The sequence below is a fragment of the Ascaphus truei genome, chromosome 8, assembly GCF_040206685.1.
Source record: "Ascaphus truei isolate aAscTru1 chromosome 8, aAscTru1.hap1, whole genome shotgun sequence".
NCBI lineage: Eukaryota > Metazoa > Chordata > Amphibia > Anura > Ascaphidae > Ascaphus > Ascaphus truei.
The window spans coordinates 32,885,647-32,901,504 of record NC_134490.1 but is presented as its reverse complement, the minus strand read 5'-3'; the positions used below and the strand labels follow the sequence as shown (position 1 = coordinate 32,901,504).

The 15,858-nt window shown below is 44.4% G+C and overlaps 1 protein-coding gene across 1 annotated transcript in view; it reads right to left on the bottom strand.

Annotated features, from left to right (window-relative positions):
- The window catches only part of JAK3 (Janus kinase 3), a 54,592-nt gene extending 40,047 nt beyond the window's left edge, over positions 1-14,545 (bottom strand). The window contains exon 1 of the mRNA XM_075611254.1: positions 14,279-14,545. The gene's annotated coding sequence lies outside the window, so the exon portion shown is untranslated. The remainder of the gene's footprint in view (positions 1-14,278) is intronic.
- Between the last annotated feature and the right edge of the window lie 1,313 nt (positions 14,546-15,858).

Sequence of the window (15,858 nt, the reverse complement as noted above, 5' to 3'; positions counted from 1 at the left end):
CTGATACGACTGGTACCTAAAACACTTGCCGTTGCAACCACTGCAGGTTTTGGTCATTTGGAGCCTCCGTGACGCCAGCTAGCCTTATCTAGGTTACGTAGTGGAGAAGCTTGAGTTTCCCAAGAAAGTAACTGGAGTTGAAGGACCATTGAAAAGATTTTTCCCTAACGGACGTCTGGAGAGCAGAACATCAGGGCCAGGGGGACTATACCATTATTCCTCCGCCCATCAGACCTACTCAAGAATAGATTACTTATTCGTGACAAAAAATATTCTCCAGGCCACCTCGTACGCAAATATCGGGCCCATCACGTGGTCGGACCCCGCTCCAATTGATCTCACTCTCACCCTCCCCTTTTCAAAAAATGATACTTTCTGTTGGACTCACTTCTGAACCATTCCGGAAATAGAGAACAGAATCAAGCAGGTTCTAAGAAAAATTTTCAATAGTAACAAGGACTCAGTTTCCTCCCCGGCGATGCTTTGGGAAGCCCATAAGGCCCCTATCAGGGGTGATTTTATTTCCATTGCATCCCATAGGAAAAAAGCTAAGATAAAAGTATACAAGGAACTAACTGGAAATTTTTTAAATCTGGAACAATTACATAAAACTAAGTCAACAAAGAAACTGTACAGATCCCTGATGACGGCTAGATCAGAACTAAGGCAAATTCAATTGGAGGATGTTGAGAAGGCTCTGAAATGGACCAATCAACAATATTATGACAAAGGAAACAAGGTTGACAAACTATTAGCTAATAAGCTAAGGGGGGTGCGGATGAGATCACAAATAACGGCAATTAAGGATAAAAAGGGCAATATTGTATACGACGAGAAGAGAATCGCGCAAGAATTCCTCTAGAGGAACTTCACTGCCACAAAACTCAGAGGCTATAACTAAGTACTTAGAAGACTGTAATCTCCCCCAATTTACCGAAGATGAATCAAAGGCTTTAAATGGAAAGATTACTCAAACCAAACTAGCTGAAGCAGTTAAAGCACTAAAAATATCTGTAATCTAATCCCCTGGCCCTGATGGATTCACCAACGTCTATTATAAAACATTTCTAGCTATACTCTCCCCATTCCTACTGGAGATGTAAAACTCATTCTTAGAGGGGAAACCAATCCCCTCAACCATGTCAACAGCTAATCTGGCCATTATTCACAATATGCAGTAGCTATCGCCAGATCTCTCTTCTAAACAACGATCTGAAATTATACAGCAAAATCCTGGCGAACAGGCTAAATCCTATTTTGCCAAGATTGATCCACATAGACCAGGTGGGATTTGTGTCAGGTAAACAGGCTTCAGATAACACTCAAAAATAATAAATATAGTGGACCATGTACATCTCACTGGAACCAGAGCTATCCTTCTAAGTCTAGACGCAGAGAAGGCGTTCGATAGAATAGACTGGGTTTTCTTAGATACAAATTTCTGCAATGTTTTATTTAAAGACGCGTTTCTGGAAGGAGTATGCGCATTATACCAAAACCCTACTGCTTTAGTTAAGTTAACAGGGAATGGGTTGGACCCAAGAAAAATTAAAAAAGGCACAAGACAGGGATGCCCACTGTCCCCACTTCTACTTGCCCTAACGATTGAACCCTTTGCTGCGAATATACGAACAAATGAAAATATACGGGGTATAGTAATTGGAAAAACAAATTACAAAGTTTCTATTTTTGCAGATGATATTATTTTAACACTAACGAACGCCCAGACTTCTCTACCCAATCTCCAAAAAGTCTTAACGGATTTTGGGAAAATCTCAGGGTATAAAATCAATAAAGATAAGTCAGGGGCCCTAAACCTGAATCTCCCAGACCCTGAGGTTAAACTGTTAAAAATGAATTTCAACTACAGATGGAGTTCCTCTCATATTAAATATTTGGGAGTAAATATGACCAGGTACTACCACTCTCTATATCAAAGCAATTACCCACCCCTATTCAATAAGATTAAAAAAGAATTGGCAGATTGGAAGGGACTCCAGGTGTCGTGGATCAGAAGAATAATATCAGTCAAAATGAATATACTCCCACGGTTATTATATCACTTCCAGGCCATACCGGTCCGGATACCTGGATCTGAATTAAAAAAACCTACAAAATAAAATATTCCATTACATCTGGCAGGGCAAAAGGCCCAGGACAACCAGATCAGTTATGCTCACGTCAAAAATAAGAGGGGGCATGGGCGTCCCAGATATTTAAAAGTACTACCAGGCGGCCCAATTACGGCATGTGGTGATCTGGAGTGCCGACCCAGCTCAATATTGCTGGTTAGCCATTGAATCTCAGTATGCCAGAATGTCTTCTCTGCCGATGTCCTTATGGACCCTAGAAAAAAAGGAGCTACAGGTGAAACAGTTTGAGCTGGGACCGATGAGATGTACATGGGAGGTATGGTCGAAGTCTAAGAGCAAATTTAAACTTATATCAACCCCCTCGCAACTTATTCCTCTTTTTAACAACCCACAATTATCAGTATATACAGTGTTCGACAAACCTATACATTTGCTCGCCCCGGCGAGTGGATTTAACCCCCGGGCGAGTAAATATTGGCCCAAGCAGCACACGTTTGGTACTAGGTGGCGAGTAGATTTTTTTGTGTGGCGAGTAGATTTTTTGGTGATTTGTCAACCACTGAGTATATATATATAAATAACAATAGGTGTTTGATTTCTGTAATAAAGGCATCAATCACCAATATTTCACCCCTGAAGCATGTGAGTGACGTTGGTTTATTTTGGTCCTAGGAGGCTCCACAGCTTTACTCGTTTGACTCCTACCTAATTTAATGTACTGTATACTTGGGGTATATTTATAGCAATGACCAGGAAACCATGAGTGTATTTGCATGTCTTCCATGTGTCCCTAAACCTGCTTCCTCCACACCTTTAGTCCCATCACACAGCAGTTAAGCTGCACACAATCACTCTTGTGTAATGCTATGTAAATAAGCAAGCTAGGTGTGTGACTCTTTAGCTTCCCCTCCATTGTACACACAGTTTCCGTACAGGTTTTGCCTTGATGCATTCATACATCAAAGCCTGGGAGACGGAAGTGCAGAGTCAGAAAACCCACTCAGAGGCGGCTTTGACATAGTTAAGCTGCAGATTTTCTGTTATGGAGCTGGTTGGAAACCCGACACAAGAAGATTATGTGGGTTACAACCAGAAGCAGTTATCAATGTTTAACCCCTTTGCTACTAGAGGGCCCTACAAGGAGTTGCAGGCACCTCTTACCGCAAAGGGGTTAAAAAATAGCCCATTCCATGCCAGCTTGCGAATTCACTTTCCCTCTTTGTGAGAGGGAATGGACTTGTAGTTGTGTGATAAAGGGGGCAGGTTACACTGTGATGTGGGAATGTGCCCAGATTTGCTGTCCTTCAAACTTTTTTTTTAAAAGTTAGAAGCCCCCGCAAAAAGCGCAATCAGACTTTTGGGGCCAAACTATCTAGCAAAATGACCCACTATAACTTATTTAATGTGTGGTTGAAACCTATCACAGCGTCACATTGCAAAGCCAGTATAACCAGCCTCACACTGATGAGACCCAAAAGGTCGAAACAGCTGTCTGTGAGCAGGGTTACTGGCTCTGCACTGCTTTAATGCAGGCTGTGCTGGAAAGCTGTATGATGTGTTATAAGTTTACAGGGATTCATGTTACAATGGACATGAAGCAGAAGGTGACTGACTGTGACTGCTCATGTGCATGTCATTACCCAGAATTCCTGGCTGCAGTGGAAGTATCGTAAGCCAAGATATAATGGGGAAAGGCAGGATTGCAGACCTTTCTGTGACGTGTATGTGCTCACACGTAGTATTTTTATTTGCAAAAAAACTACCCAAATTTATCAAAATTCGTCTTTCACAACTGGTGAAATAGCAATCACTTTTTTTTTATTTATTTTTTAACTTCGTCCAAACTTTTTGATTGAAAGAACCAGTGAAACACTATTATAACGTTGCCTGCTAGCTCTACCGTGCTGTTTAGGCGAGGGAGGGAGAAGGGTAGCTAGCTGGTTGCAGGCAGGAAGGAAGTTACAGAGAGAGAAATGTGTTCTTATTTAAAAAAAAATATATGATTACATTTTTTTTCAAATGGAGGCGCATTCCGGCAGGCACAGGGGGAGCGGGGGGAGGTCCGACCACTCTGTGAAGCCCAGAGGCACAGTTAACAGAGCAGGGACAACAACCTCATCAGCAGCAGATGTTGCTTTAGCTGGTACCAGAAGCATGAGTAGCCTCACTCCCGTGTGTACATGACCTAGGGGCCCGCTGCAGTTTCTTCTTCCACCGTACTCTGTGGACGTAGACCCTGTGTTAGAGGAAGCAGGTCACTATTTTCTGGTTTCTTCTATGTTGGAGGGTGAGATTTTGCAAGGGCCAGCTTTAGCGGCAGCAGCAGTCTCACCTACGTCATCATCCTCAACCTAGTCTCGGTAGTGTCAGTGGGTGTTGATGCTCCTGGTGCCCAAGCACATTAAGTGTTTGGAGAGAAGTGTCAGTAGAAAATGCATAATCATAGGGTGGAGACAGGAATGCTGGCACAGGATCAAGTTGAAGCCTTTCTTGGAACCCCCAAACAGGTTTTTGGATTGGTGTGCCTGTCTCTTGAATTATCAGCACCACCTGACTGGGCTAGCTCTCACCTTTGCTGATGCTCTTTCTGCTCTAGCTTTGGTTGAGGGACCATCAGCAAGGGGAGGGGGTGTAGTGGAGGTTCAAGAGGCAGAAGGTAGAACTTGGTAAGACATCAGTTGGGAGTAATTGCGGCAGTGACATGGCTGCTGGAAACCCAACTGAGTCAGGTGCTCCAGTTGTTGTTGGAGAAGGTGGGGGTGACATTGGTGGTCAGGGTGGCTGTTCTAATTTAATGAGGAACATCCTGGGGAAGGTGAAAGGAAGAAGCGTGACTGTTCCTCTCCCAGACGTTATGGTGGTAGACCCAAGGCTGGAATTCCATCCTTCTCCCTGAGCATGCAGGCGTCAAGTAGGCTTGGTCGGGCACCCAGAGAAACCACTTTCTTGGTTTAGGTATTCTAATTACCACGCTATGGAACAGTGAGTGATGTGGTGGTCTACTGCATCCTACGTGATCCAGCAATGAAAACGGGCAAAAGTTGGTGCCGCCTGGGGACAACTGCACTGCTACAACATCAGCAGTGCAATCACTGTGACGTCTGAGAGTGGCACAGTCAGCAATCCTCTGCGTCTTCCTCCAGACATGAGGATTACCCTCCGGGTTACTGTAGTAGAGCGACCACCCCCACACCCTGAAGAAACAATTGGTCAGCTCTCATTAATGATGATGATGAGGGTTTTGGTGGTGAACACTAGGGTGTGGTGGTGAAGTGATAGCATCCATGCCATGACCAAGATGGCACTTGTGGCAACTTAGCCAGTCAGCAGCAGCTTAACTTGTTTTAGACGCTCACATCTTGGTGACTTTCCCTCACTAGATGCCTGCAGCTGTGGCAGCAGTCACACATACACCATTCAGTGTACATGTAAAATAAAAGGAGTATGTTCTGGCGCCCTCCCAACATTGTGCTACATCCTCCTCTCCCCTCCTCCCCACGCCCTGGCACATAACTACCTCCCCACAGGCGCATAACTACCTTCCTCCCCCTTAGGCACATAACTGCTGTACTTCCCCCAGGCACATAACTACCTACCCACCCCAGGCACATAACTACCTACCCACCCCCAGCTACATAACTACCCCCCCCCCCCAAAGCACATAACTAATCCCTTTCAGGCACATAACTAACTCCCCCCCCCCCCCCCCCCCCCACCAGGCACATAAATACCCCCTCCCCCAGACACATACTGTAACAACCATGCAAAAAAAATTACCCCGTGCACACAACTAGCCTCCCCAGGCACATAACTACCTCAAAGAAAAAAAGTGTGATTGTAGGCGCTCCTTACTGAGAGAAAATCCAGTGCAATTATACTGTGTTAATCAATAAAAAAAAAATATATATATATATATATATATATATATATATATATAGATAGTGCTTAATAAAAAATATAACCGTGCAAATGTGTTTGTTAAAATTATTCAGTGATATAAAATCGCAGCTCAACCCTTTTGTAGAGATGGTCCAATTCTCCTTAGACAGATCTTCAAAGTTAGGTTATTGGGGAGCGCAGATACCACCACATATGAAAAAAATATAAACAATATATAGTGTAGTATTTTCTTAGATAGGAGACATCTTTGTGAGTCCCCATTTCTGTTTTTACCAAAGATGTCTCCTATCTAAGAAAATACTACACTATATATTGTTTATATTTTTTTCATATGTGGTGGTATCTGCGCTCCCCAATAACCTACCTTTGAACATAACTATCTCCCCTGCAGGCACATAACTATCTCACCCCCGGGTACATAAATGCCCCCCAGGCACATAACTGCCCACTCATCGGGCATCTAACTACCCTACTCCCAGTTACAAAACGACCTCACACCCATGCACAAAACTACCCCCCCCCCCGGCACATAACTACTTCAACCTGAGGCACATAACTACTCTCCACCCACTGGGCACATCACTACTCCTTCCACAGGCACATAACTATCTCCAATATATGGTGCAGCTGTCGTGCGCTCCGGCTAGGTGTCTGCATGAATGAATGGATGAATAAGTCCGTCAAAGGCAGGGGGGAGGGGGGATTATGCATTGTGAGTAGTCAGAGAGTGACTGGGTATCCTGGAGTGACAATCGGTATTACAACCAGACTCCTTCTTGACACCGAAGTGACTCACCCTATACCAGACATGCAGGGAGACCCTTGAGAGGCTGTGTATAGGATCGTAAAGGTACGGAACAATCTTCTTACCTTAATATATAACTTCCAAGTCCCGCTGGCTTCAGTAGTGTGCAAACCGCACACGTCCGCAGTATGCCGAATGCACGTAGTCTCCGCCCCCCCCCCTTTTGGTTGATGCTTTCGATATGGAGGTGATAGCAGCAAGCAGATATTATATATTCAAATGTTGGACGGACAATCCTTGGCCAGGAATAATAATATCATTGCAACTACAACACACATCACTGCGAAATGCTCAAAGAACTAGATTGGTCATCACTAGAGTCTAGGCGCAAAGTTCACCTTTCCTGTCTTGCCTTTAAATTCTTTATGGGCAAGCTACCCAGCTATCTGAACAAGCTCCTCACCCCTACCACATGCAGCACTTATCACCTGAGATCAGACTCCAAAAGACTGTTCATGGTCCCAAGGCTCAACAAAGTATCCCGCCGTTCCTCCTTTTCTTACCGTGCACCCCAAAACTGGAACAACCTACCAGAGACTCTCACATCCACCACCAGTTTACAGTAGCGACATCTTTAATTCGAGTGAATGCCGGCGGCATGCCGGGATCTACCCCAGCTGCCGCCAGTCAAAAACGCGCGCCGCCGCGTTTCCCCCACGCACCCCCCTCCACATCGCGCGCAATTACCCCCCCAAAGACACCCCGAACCCGGCTTCTACTTTGCCCCTCTGCTTCCCCGCACCCCAGCTTACCTAGATTTGAACTCCAGGGGTGTCGGGGAAGCCTGGGGAAGCCGGGGAAGACGGGGAAGCCGGGCGCGCTTGTGACTGTGACGTCACAGTGCGCCGCCACGCGCCGCGGCTACCCGCTTCCCAGCCTCATACAGCCAGCGGCATTTGCTCGAATAAGAGCTGCCGCTGCTGTAAGTTCTTTCAAATCTAAGGCTGTCTCACATTTTAATCTGGTCTGTAACTGTTTAATTCGCCCATAATATATATTTTCTTTAACTGTGCACGCAATGTCTTGTATATAATGTATACCCTGCTCATTTATGTAACTGTATTTGTAACCATGTATTATTTGTCTTAACTCTGTGCCCAGGACATACTTGAAAACGAGAGGTAACTCTCAATGTATTACTTCCTGGTAAAATATTTTATAAATAAATAATTAGTCTGACAAATCCCACTGACATTGCAAATGCATTCAATGACTACTTTGTGGGGTGTTCTACTAACTTATTAGCAAAACGCAACCCAAACCCCAACATGAATCTCATTCTGGAAGTACCTCAGATATATCTTTAAGATTCAGGCTTGATTTCAAGGATTATTGTTACTTACAGGATCTTACAGATCTTTATCATGGGAACACGGATTATAACATTAACATCATGTCTTTCTTGGGAAAAAGGGATTCTAAACTTAAAACAAGGACCACATTTAATCCCACCTTTGTCAAGAGACAAGCTATTAGCATTTTCCAACAATCAGTAGAAAGAAACCTTTGTCTATTATCCAAGGGCATTCAGGTTTCAGGTATTGCCTATCGTGGCATGAGACGAGATAATCTGACACCCGAACAAAGGATAGCAATACGAACGCTTTCTGATAATGTTTCCATTATGGTGAAAAATGCCGGCAATGGGGGAGCGGTCGTTGTTCTCGACAGCGAGTACTACAGAGAAGAAGCAGCCAGACAGCTTAATGACATTACCTCATACTCCAAACTTAGGTATGATCCCACAGTTACTTACCATCTGGAGCTCTCTGAGCTCATTGAAGAGGGCGTTATATTACAGATACTGTCAAAAAATGAATGTGATTACCTCAATATTACCCATCCAGTCACACCTTTATTTCATCACCTACCAAAAATACACAAGTCACTCATTGCACCCCCCGGTAGACCTATTGTTTCCACTATTGGGTCCCTAGGTGAGCACTTGTCTATTTATGTTGATCACTACCTCCAACCACTTGTCCGCACTTTACCATCATTTTTACTTGACACTAAGCAAGTATTATCACTTTTTCACCAGTGGCAATCCGCTTTTCTTTGGGTCACATTAGATGTGGCCCCATTATATACTATTATTTCCCATACACATGGCTTATTAGCCGTTAGACACTATTTAGACAATACATCCACATTATCACAGGCACACATCCCTTTTTTTGTTAGACAGCATCCATTTTCTTCTTCACCATAACTATTTCCAGTTTGATGGACAACGTGGGACTGCGATGGGGACTTGCTTTGCCCCATCCTACGCCAACCTGTTCATGGGTTGGTGGGAAATGTCCCATGTGTTTGGAGATAGGAATCCATTTCGTCACAATGTGGTTCTATACAAGCTCAACATTGATGACTTGCTCATTGTATGGAGAGGTTATGTCTAGGATCTCATGCTCTTTTTTGATTATCTCAAGAACAATCTATTCAATTTACGATTTACGCACACCTTCCATGAGCATCACATTCATTTTTTAGATCTCTCTTTATTCATAGATTTGAATAAAACGGTACAAAGCGACATTTATCACAAAGACCACTCTAGAAAGGCACTCTTACATGCCAAGAGTGGTCACAGTAGATCCCTCTTCAAGGGCATACCTAGAGGACAATTTCTGCGTCTTCGCAGAAATTGTTCCTCTATTGAGGATTTTAAAATTAGATCTAGCGATCTTTATGGTCACTTTCTATAAAGAGGCGATAAAAGGCAAGATCTTGATGATGCCTATGAGTATTCGCTGTTGAGAAACAGGATTGATCTCATTGCCACGAAGCATATGGGTTTGGATATAGGTAGTAGTTCAGTTGATAGTGATCTAATTTCTACAACTACTAATGATCCACCTTACTTTATAACTGTGACAATCCAGGGGATTCCTTCCCCTTCCTTAGCTTCCCCTGTCCCATCTTCTGTTAAACCTTCTACCCTGTCCCGTTCCTTCTACCTCTCTCCCACTTCCTCAGCGCATGCCCCGCAGACCTTGCGCATCTGCGCAGTCCTCGAGCCCCTGCAATAGCGTTCCCCACTCCCAGTCACCCGTTGTGCCCACGAGCAATACCTTGCCATCCTTGGCTGTCCCGTCCGCTCCTCTGCCTTCCTCCGGCACGGTTCCTGCACCGTGGCGCTCTGAGCGCCTGGTGATGCGGCCTGTGTGCGCACCCCCTCCGCTCATGCAGGGCGCGCACACACGCTCCTCCTCCGGGCTCTGTCCACCCTCTACGTCCTCCTCCCGATCCCTGCGGGCCATCTCACTCTCCCAGCCTGTGGGTGCGCATCCTCAATTTACAGAGGGCGCGCTCACTCGTTCCTTTTCTCTACCTTGCCACGAGCCTGACTCCTCCTCCCAATCTCCACCGGTTACTCCCCTGATTGCCCCCTCTGTCTCCTCCTCTCTTATTCCTGACCTATCCCTATCTTCTCCCACTTCTCTCTCTGCTCCTCCCCTCTCTGTCATTGGTGCACCTTCCTTTATATCCCTGTCTGTCCACTTCTTTCTCGCTCTGCATAGTTCCTGTTTTCCTGTGTGCTGACCTATGCTGTGTCCCTGCTGTATCCTGCTCCTGTGTGTTTACCTTTGGATTTCCCTGGCTTTGACCCTGCTTGCTCTGACGACTCTGCTCTCTGTACCCCTTTGAACCTTGCTACCTTGCTACGCTCTCTGGAATCCTTGGACCTGGCTTTGTACCCCGACGACTCTACCTTCTGGAACCCTTGGACATTGGCACACGGACACGACTATCCTCTCGCATACTACTAAGGACGTTGCAAGTATTACTAACTACTCTTTCAACAGGCCCAGCAATGCTATACCACACTCCGGGCTTGTTCCCACTGCTGTGGGTGTGTGGTGTAATACGTTTCCCACCTCAGTACTGGGGTCTTGCCAGGTCTGCGTGCATACAGGCGTGACAATAACCCAGTATAGTGGCCAAGCTACTGCTATATCAGCTATTATTAAGAAACACTGGTCCGTTCTTTCCCTTGACCCTGTTATACATGATATGGCATTTTGTGATCCCAAGATAGTGTTTTCTAAATCGCCAACTTTGGGTAATAGTATCTCCCCAAGTATGTTCCAAACAGGTAAAGCGGTTAGAAGGAGGGAATTTTTTCCATTGCTTAAAGGTTCACACAAATGTGCACATTGCTATATTTGTCCCTTTCTCCAGAAAACTATGACTTTTCAAAATAAGGGTCAAACACACAAATATGACATTAAGTCATTTATTACATGCCAGGCCAATCGTGTCGTATATTTACTTACCTGTGGATGTTTAAAATAATATGTGGGGCTCACTTCAAGAGCACTCAAAGTGCGTATTCAGGAACATGTTAAATTAATCTCCAAAAAAGACACTAACCATCCTGTTTCAAAGCATTTTGTTGACTGTCCGTCTGGATCCCTTGAATCATTCAAATGTATTGTATTAGAACATATTCCTGTTCCCAAGAGAGGTGGCAAGAGGGCTGGGACGCTGCATCAGAGAGAAGCATTCTGGATCTTCACTCTGGATACACTCCAACCTTTTGGACTTAACTCTGAGTGGGATCTGCGATGCTTTCTCTGATGCACCGCCAGGCTTACTATTTTATCATGAGATATCTTGAGTTTTATTATTGGTAGGCTAACTATTCTATACATCGATTTCACTGAATCTTATTCTATCCATGTCATATATGATTACCCCTTCACATATATTGGACTCTCATCAGTTCACTATGTCGATTGGGGTTCTTTTCTCCTATAGGGTTAAAGTATTCTAAATGGGTTTTGTGACGTAAGTACTGGTGAGTTTGAATTTGCAATTGTATTTAGACATGTCCTGTTTGGCACAGAATAATGAGAGATTGCTCTATGTGTTATGCATATTCAATACAATGTGCTGCTGTCAATATATGGCTTATTTGCACCAAATAACATAGCATCCAGTTATACTGCTGGGTGTTATGGTTTTGAGGTTATCTGTATATGCTCACTGGTTTATACAATCTCTCTTTTTCTTTTGCCAAGCACTGACTGTTGGTTTCTGTCGAAGAATTCATACATTGCTTGCTAAATATATTTCATAAATGTATCTAATTTTATTTCAGCAAAATGCTATACCAGTTGCAGTATCATTTATAACTTTAATCAATTTAAAAGCTAAGTTTGTTACTTTTGAAGCTTATTATCATAGACCTTTTGCAGTCTAATATAAATGTAGTATATATCTTTAAATTAGATTATATACTTTAATATATCTTTATATTTTCATCATGTTCTCAGCTTCTGTGATTTGTATAAGTAATTTTATTCAACTGGTGTGTCAGTTTGACCTCAGCGTTAATCAGCTGGGTCTGATTTAGAGTTTCTTTTAATTAGTGAGCATATTTAAACATGCAAACTCCCTGATAGTCTCATACTCCTTGAGAAAGCGCAACCACTTGTGTGAAACGCGTGGGAGGACTATATTTTCTATTTTTGTCATTCATCTATGCCTTAATAAAGCCTTTGGCATTTTTTCCATACGTGGGTACCTTATTTTATTATTCCTGGCCAAGGATTGTCCTTCCAACATTTGAGTGCTCTGAATACAGCCTATCTGCTAGCTGACATAACTACCTCCTTCCCCAGGCACATAACTAACCCCCCCACCACCCACCCGGCCATACCTTCCCCCCATTCCCCCCCCTCTTCAGGGACCCCCAATGCGCCATGGGAGGGGGAATATATGGGGGGGGGCTACTCCCTTTATTTGTCCTGAGCTCCAAGATTTTGTTGGCGGCCCTGGGCACAGATATTTCTAGATGCTAATAATATTTCCTGCACTTTCTCACATTTCTCTAAGAAATTGTTAGTTATCAAACCGAGTACATGAGCTAAGCAGGGAACGTAATCAGGTTGCCTTTAAGTAATGCTGCCACCGGGTTAGTCCCATTATCTCCTGATCTCTAGCCCAACCTTCAGGCTCATTGGAAATAAACAATGCTAAATAAGCGAGAGATTTCCAGAGAAGGGAGGGAGAGTTAGAGAGGAGGGATAGTTAGAGAGGAGGGAGAGTTAGAGAGGAGGGAGAGTTAGAGAGGGGGAAGGGAGAGTTAGAGAGGGGAGGAGAGTTAGAGCAGAGGGAGGAAGAGAGTGAGAGGGGGGAAGAGAGTGAGAGGGGGGAAGAGAGTGAGAGGGGGGGAAGAGAGTGAGAGGGGGGAAGAGAGTGAGAGGGGGGGAAGAGAGTGAGAAGGGGGAAGAGAGTGAGAGGGGGGAAGAGAGTGAGAGGGGGGAAGAGAGTGAGAAGGGGGAAGAAAGTGAGAGGGGGAAGAGAGCGAAAGGAGTGAAGAGAGTTTAACATTTTTTGCAGGAGGGCCCAAAAATTGGAGTTACCCCTCTGTTAATGAGGAAGACGAATGTCGTGGCACTGCTGTTGCATAACAGTGTGTGCTCTTTCTGATGCAGACAATGAGGGGTTTGGTTATGGTGGGCTTGGGTTTAGTTTTTTTACTTTGAAATATACAATATATAGGCATGTCAAATTTGCTTTCGGATAACTGCTAATAATATCACCTTCAGCAGTTGTTGCAGCACCAACCATCATCACATCATTAGCTCCTACCCTACTACTGCCATCAGTTGCTTCCCTCGCCAACTTGTGCAATTTGTGCACCACACACACATTCAACACCATGCTCCTCATGTTCTACCTCCTCCATCTCTACCTCAGTGACGTCCTCAGCCATGCTTTCTCTTCAGTCTTGACATGGAAGAGCTAGAGCCTATTCAGCATCCATACTCCTCCTCCCTGCACATTTTTTACATAGACGAGGTTGAAATAAAACATATGTCCATCGAGTTCAAACTATGTTTAGATTTACATTGATCTGAAGCAGACGTTCCCAACTCTAGACCTCAAGGACCACTAAGTCCAGGTTTTCAGGATACCCCTACTTGAGCACAGGTGGTTCGGTCAAAATGATTGGGCCACCTGTGCTAATGAGAGGATAGCCTTAAAACCTGCACTGTTAGTGGTCATTGAGGACTGGAGTTGGAAACCTCTGACCTGGACGAAGGCCAACAATCCCGGAAAAACATTACTTAATGATGTCTCTTAAGGAGGAATTTTAATTATTATTTCCTGAATCCAGTAAAGGCAATCCGATTTCTCCCTGGATCAACATCCTTCCCAGGTGTAACTAGTTTGGTATATCCTTGTATTCATTTATTGAGGGATCTCTGCACACCCCCTCCCCAAATACATGGGCACATGGTGGGTGTGCCCTATTTATAGTCTCTTCCTTAGGCGAAATTTGCGCAAATAGAGAAATTCAAACGCGAAATCGATCGAAACTAATTGAACATGCAATGCCCATTAACTTTCAGCGTTAAGAGAGCCCTTTGTACACTTTTATATTGCAGCAAACGGAGTGAAATTCACGGAGTTTGCTTAAGGGCGCAACAAGTTAGCACATTTCTAGTCAAATTAGCAACATTACCTTAATGGGAGTCCCACGCTGGCTGTGTTTGTGTTTATGCTTCTCTGGGTACGTTTGTGTGTCTACGAGTCTATGTGTGTCTGGCAATGTGGCTATGTATTTGTGTCTGTCTGTGTGTGTATATGTGTGTACATGTGTTTCTACCTACTGTATGTGTGTTAAATTGTCTATTGATTTTGTCCCTGTGTTTATGTGTCTGTGTGTATATATATTATTGTACCTGTATCTCTGCCTATGTGGATTTATCTGTATGCTTGTGTCTCTGCTGTGTGTGTATATTGTTGTGTGTCAAAAAAACCTCCCTATGATCACACTTCCTGTCACAATATGTATTAGACCGCATGCAGCATCCTGTGTGAAAGTATTGTGCTAACGTACAGAAATACGTCTATACCACACATGTAAAAAAACCACAGATACCTGCTTGCTAAGAAAAAATAAAAATATATATACACAAATAAATATATACACACACCTTTCTACGTCAGAAAGAAACAAATCCCTGAATTTTGTAATCAGGGAGAAAGGGGAAAACAACGCAGACTTGTATAGAAATAACAACACCAGCAAAGTGCCACTGACCCTTTCACCTAGTCGTGGCTTCCGCTCCCCGTTGCAGAGGCAGCAGAAACGTGGCAGCAGTAACGTGGCAGCTTCTCCAGTTAGCTGATTAATACCGGCTAACAAATAGAACAGAAGAGGAGAGGGACAGTATTTAACCAGCGCACTCTCAGTAAGCAACTGAGGGGCAGAAGTTGGGGGTGCAGGTGAAGCCCCTGTAGGACAGAAGTTAGGGGGTGCAGGTGAAGCCCCTGTAGGACAGAAGTTAGGGGGTGCAGGTGAAGCCCCTGCAGGTCTGCTGTTGCCCACCAATGGTCTAATCCTTTTGTTGCAATGCATTGCTGCCCATTTTGCAGCAAACGTTTTAAAGCAGGGGTGGCTAACTTCAGTCCTCAAGGGCCACCAAGAGGTCAGGTTTTAAGGATATCCCTGCTTCAGCACAGGTGGCTCAGTCACAATGGACACAATGGGGAAAGGTGCGATGAGCTCGAGACACACACACCCCTCTCCGCTCCATGCTGTTTCCTCCTCTCTTTGGCCCCACCCCCAGGCTCCTGACACCTCCTCCTGATTGGCTGCATTACCCAGCAGCAGCTAACCAGGAGGGAGCAAACTGGCAGCCCCAGTAGCAGCCCTGTTCTGGGAAATCCCGCGGCCCCCCAAGCCTGTCAGGTCACTATGTCCAGAGAGGTAATACCAGAATACACATACACGTCCACTATTACCGCTGCAATGTGACCATATCGCTCACTCAATATATATAGAGAGAAAATGATGGATACAGGTGCAGTAGGGGAAACATATAACTAATTGCTAGGAAAAGAAAGTGACCTTGGGATCATTAAAGGCTCCGATTACCTGCACTCAATTGTATCCTCATAGGAATTAGATACAGATTATCTTTCTATATCGATTCAGACGTATAGCAGTACACGTTCCTACAACCGAGCTTGAATGGATAGTAAAAGCCATGAAAGGGCCAGAAAACAATAACACTTTATTAACTCAATGACAATAGC